The 5,628-nt window shown below is 38.7% G+C and overlaps 1 protein-coding gene across 1 annotated transcript in view; it reads right to left on the reverse strand.

Moving 5' to 3' along the window:
- The window catches only part of MUC5B (mucin 5B, oligomeric mucus/gel-forming), a 30,499-nt gene that overhangs the window by 7,076 nt on the left and 17,795 nt on the right, over positions 1 to 5,628 (reverse strand). The window lies entirely within an intron of this gene.

Raw genomic sequence — 5,628 nt, forward strand, 5'->3', positions numbered from 1 at the left:
AAAAAAAGTAGAAATGTATGATCTGTTTAAGGCTTCTTTCTTCGCATCTATATTTCAGCAAAATTACCATTGTATATTAGTAGACAAACTATTGTATTTGTGCAATTTGAAAGTAGAAGCATGGAAAACAGTCTCAGAATCTTTGAATGTCACTGAGTTGCCCAATGATTTGTTGATTGTGGTTGCTGTGGTCACAGTGGTTGAGGTTGGAGGGCATCTCTGAGGGTCAACTGGTCCAACCCAATTTATTTGATACAGGTGGAAATAATTCTTTGTGGGAGAAAATGTAACATATCTGACTTAGTCTGATTCTCAGAGGAGGTTAGAGGTTGCTTGTATTTATTATTAGTGGTTTTTTTTCCAGAAAACAGTTCATCTTGGAGCTGCAGAATCTTATAGTAGGCACCGGTTATCCTGTTGGATAATTATCCTGTTGGATAATTTTCTGCAGTGTCTGTTTCTGTAGATGATAAAGTAATGCACTTTAAGTAGTATGTACCAGTTAATTTTTTCAGTGATGTGCAATGTTGCTGTTTTATCTTTTTTACTGTTTGATTTCAGATACTTTCTACAATAGCCATAAACTGTTACATTTTCAAGAGTTGGAATGAATGTACGCTTGAAATCCAGGCTCTTAACTGATTCATGAGAACTTTGCATTTAAAGCAGAGTCTGGAATAGGGAAAAGAGACCCTTATTCTCTTTTTCCTCAAACTCTGCTGCATGTCACACATTTAAAATATTCTTTCATATCTGCTGAAAAGCTGATTTTTTTTTTTCCCTACTTACACATAAGAGATCTTTGGGTAGCACTCGTGATAGAGTATGAATATTTATTTTTTTATAATGAAAAACGATGCTGAAACTTTTAAAACACAGTGTTCAAATCCATCCTGGTTCCTGATCTTTTAAAGCTGTTTTTTTTTTTTCCATAATAAAGAACTTCACATTTTGTTATGAATCTCCCTACAGTTGTAAATTTACTCTTGAAAGCATAAATATGCATATACATCCTCCCATGGTCTTAATGAGATTCAAGAGTACACTTTTTGTGCTTTAGTAGTGGAGTCCCTGCATTTTGTTTTTCTAAAATAAAACAGGTGTTCATCAAGAAACTCCTCTTGTACCTTCCCTCCAGTTACTGTAAGTGTTGTGATTGAATAGGTGTGGAGGCATTTGGCCTTTGTCTTCATAGCACAGAAACTTGAATTGCCCAAGAGGGCAAATATTATTATGTTTCAACTCTCAGTTATGTCCAGAAAGACCTCCCCTGTGCTGACTCTTACTCAAAGTGAATTGACAGAGATGTAATAATTCAGGGAAAATGTATCTATTGGATTTTTTTTATATTAAAATGCTGGGATCCACAATAACAGCTTTTTATAAAAGCAGCAGTCACCGTTCAATTAATGGCTGGTAAATTGTGCTGCATCCTGTGACAGCTCCATTTCAAGGACAGAACAAACACTTCTCAACTCTAACCTTCAGAAGGAATGAGAATGCTAGGTTAGCTAGGCTTATTCATAAACTAGCTTCCAGGCCTCTGAGCAAGCTGTAGCTCCTGTTAAATATCTGTTGTTGTTGTCTTTGTTTTATGCAAAACAGGATAGGTAGGAGCTGAAGACAGGAGATTTAGGAGCGGTGTGGCCAGCAGATGGGATTCAACATGTTAAACTGTATTTAAATACTGTTCTTAGGATTTTTGTCTTGATTTACTTAAGCATTATAGCTGAAAATTTTATTTCAAGATCATCTTTTAAAAGCAGACACTGATTGTGATCCTACTCAGCTTTTCAGCGTAAAGAGCCTCAGTCAATCTGCTCATTCAGGTTTGAATTGGAAAGAGGTGGAAAAAAGGTGGGGAGTAGGTTGGCTTTCCTGCAGTCTGTGAAATGAAAGCGTTGGAACCAAAAGTCTGATTCTTGATATAAATGGTCACTGTTGTTGTAGCTTTTGATGAAATGCTGATGGGATGATACTGTTTGACGCTGTTCTTCTGCTCAGCAGCTTCAAGCAGCTCGGAGCCAAAGCCAGATGTGAAAGCCTGGCACCTGCTAGAAGTGAATGCTTTTAGTACTAATTTGAGTCCTGCCAAGAGCCTGAACTTGCTAAGAATAGGAACATTTTTGTCTAGCTAGATCCTTGCTGCTTTCTTCTCTACTGCTGTTTGCATCTGTTGATGGTACCGAATGTTTTTCCCTTACAAATGTTACTGCTTGTTTGATTGATCTGTAATACAATACAGAGAATGTTTTTTGCTGTAATAATTCTGAAGACATTGTTTCTCTCTGTATTGAGGTCCAGTGTCCAAATGTTTCTTGCACTCTAGAATACATAAACTTTTTTGTTCTAATTTAATAAATGTATCATCTAAATGAAAGTGTATTATGTCTCTGTGGGAGAGCACCTCAGTTTGCTTATCTATAGACTGATACAGAATTTGTGTATCAGTTACATTTGCTGAATGTAAATGTGATCTTCCAGTGGGACCGGTGCAGTGAATGCTCAGATGTGTTGTAAGCACTTATCTCTAGGTGTTTGCCTTTCTTTAATGCTTCTGGGTCTGGAGGACAGGCTGAGGGGGTAGTGGTGTCCCTGGGAAAAGGTCAGAAATAAAACTGATGTAATGTTTCAGCTACAAGACAAAACTGGCTTTACCTGCTAGTTTTTAATTTATTGAGGAATTTTAAGGATTTGATTTATCTTTTCTTAATTCTGTCCTTAACTAGAAGGCTGAGGTCCTTTTTCATGTTCAGCAGCATTGCTATGCTCAGTGACAATTCATGAGCTGCTCTTGGTGCTTTCCTGTAGCTCTTGAGCGGCAGTGTCTATCCTGATTTATGTTCTAAAGCTTACCACTTGCTTTTGCATTTCTCCAGCATACTGTGAGTGTAGCAGAAATGCTAAGTCACAGCTTGAAGCAGTGATTGAGCCCTGGTGGGAAGGCAGGGCTGACCCAGGGGAGCTCAGCTGTATGCAATGTACCTAAGAGACCAGAAGGGTGGAGCCAGGATCTGCCCCTTCCCAGACCCCATTTAAGGATTGGCAGTGGAGGTAAGGGAATCTCTCTGGGGTTCTCTGTATACCTGAAGCCTTCTGAAGGTAAGCAGTGCCTCACTTGGTGCAGCCTAGGACTTTGCTACTCTGCTATTGTCACTGTGCTTTCCATCATGTTACAGAGGGCAAGTGAGAATTTACATAAACAAATGTTGACTTTCTTGTGATGGCTGAAGCATCTGCTTAGCATTTCATTGCTTATTAGTGTTTGCATTTCAATGCTGATTACCCAGTGATGGTATTTGGGAATGTAATGAGAAGTTGGAGTATTTTGAATGATTAAAACATGTAAGTACATCAGTGGAAACAGAGCCTATAGGGAGAAATAGAAATTTTCATTAAGTAGGAGAAATGAGAAGTCACAGTTGCAATATTCTGTGTTGCACTTTTAAGTTGTACAGATTTTAATTTTCTTAGGTCTCTTGTAAGCTCGCTCAGAAACTCAGGTTGATCTGTTTTCATACTATAGTTTGTATACATTAGAAGCATCTTGCCAATTCATGGAGTTCTTTTTGTAAGGAAAAACTGTATTTAATTGAGTATCATAACATTTGAAAAATGTGTATAAAAGCTGCATATAAATTAGGAAAGTGAAATAGTGGAAGCAAGCAGATGGATTTCAATCTTTGCTGCATCCACGTGGGGGAGAACTATGAAAACACTGCTCTGTGGACTATTTGAAGAGTGCATTTAGAACAGATCTTTAAAAAGATTCAGTGTACTGATCTGGAGTATGAAGCAGATCGTGAGCAACATCTGTAATTTTAATGCATTTGTCATTGTAAGTGAATGAGGAATGTTTTAAAGTTATTCCAGTTCCAAGTTCAGTGTCCTCTTCCACTCACAATACTGTTAACCTCCCACATCTGCACTATCCATCTCTTTCTAGATTGGCTTCAGTTATTTGGCACTCTGTCATGTTTCCATCCCCTTAAAATACGTAATTTATTAGTAATCAGCTTTATGTTGTAGTATTTCTTTAGAATCAGCTCAGAAAAAGGAATGCTTTTATAAAACATTATTTATTGCATTTTCAATGAAGTGTGAATTAGCACATTAACAACCTTGCCTGTTACCACCGATTTTATTCACTTGTAAGTAAACTGGCAACAACTTGAGCTTAGTTTTGAGGCTGCAATAACCGAGAGTCCTGAAGATACTCCATAGAGTATCAAGCAGATCACCTGTGCTTGGAAATCAGTGTTTGGGAAATTAAAAGCTCAGGTAGCTGGGAATGGTATCAGTTCTGACAGCAGCAGGGATATTTTCATTGAGTTGGGTGGTTTAGGTCCTCATATGGTAAGTATTGTAGCATGAGAGGCTGTGGGTTGTTGTGTTTTCAGGTGTCTTTTTACTCATCAGCTGAATTCATTGAATGGTAGTTGGCAGCACATAAGCTGCAAGAAGCAGCTGAATGCTTCCTGGCACACTTCAGGGCTTACATCCATGTGATACCGAATCTTGGTCCAGGGCTCTGCCTTCACAGTGAGTGTTTTGGAAGGATATAACATGATCTGTGTCTTATTTAAACACTGTGGAAGTGGTAAAATACCTTGAAAAGGGCTCAGGCCATTGAACTACTGTACAGCAATCAGTATTGAAGGTGATCCATTACCATGATCTTCAGTGGAGGAAATTAAAGTGAAAGCAGCTGGGAGAGCTTAATTACTTCAATGTGGTGATGTTGTCAGCTGTTGGCAAATAATGTGACCATAAAGACTGCTGTGGCTGTGTGTAAGTGGCCACAAATCTGCTGTGATTTGCTAGATCTTGGAATGCAGTATTTGCTGTTTTTAATAGTTGCTTGTATGTTTTAAATAAAGATGTTTCTATGCTGTGTAATGTAAGTTGGAAGGGGGTTGAGGAGAGGCAAGGAAGCTTATGGGGAAAAAAAAATCTCAATTTCTAATTTCTCTGTATGGGGAAAAGGCAGTCTGCAGGAAAGGAATAAATGAAAATTGATTCAAGGTTCATAATATTTTTAACACCTGAAGCCTATGACTTTTTTTTTTACAAAAATAATGGATGAAATTGTTTAATTTGTTATGTAAAGATGGTCAGGATGCTGTGTTTTAGTAATTCCTTCTGGTTTTGCATAGTTTGAGGCCAACCCCACATGTTGTTAAATCCCAAGATCACAGAACTGTCACAGCTCTGAAAGACGCTCATACATCTGGCAAGCACTTTTGCACACACCTCCAATTTCACAGAACTACAGTAAGTCTATTTCTGTAAGCTACCGGGGCAATATTTGGAGACCAGTAAGCCAAATTAACGGCTTATCCTCCTGTCAGCGACATAACCTTGAGGCTTGAGAAAAGAAAGTGTGAGAACAAGAAATATGAAAGTAAATGTATCAGTAACAATGTTCTGGTATGAAGTTGGGAGGATTGGCTGACACGCCTGAAGGCTGTGCTGCCGTTCAGCGAGACCTGGACAGGCTGGAGAGCTGGGCAGCAAGAAACCGGATGAGGTTCAACAAAAGCAAGTGTAGGGTCTTACACCTAGGGAGGAATAATTGCATGCACCAATACAGGCTGGGGGATGAGCTGCGTGGAGAGGAGCTCTGCA

Source organism: Meleagris gallopavo, chromosome 5 (genome assembly GCF_000146605.3).
Source record: "Meleagris gallopavo isolate NT-WF06-2002-E0010 breed Aviagen turkey brand Nicholas breeding stock chromosome 5, Turkey_5.1, whole genome shotgun sequence".
In the NCBI taxonomy this organism is placed as follows: domain Eukaryota; kingdom Metazoa; phylum Chordata; class Aves; order Galliformes; family Phasianidae; genus Meleagris; species Meleagris gallopavo.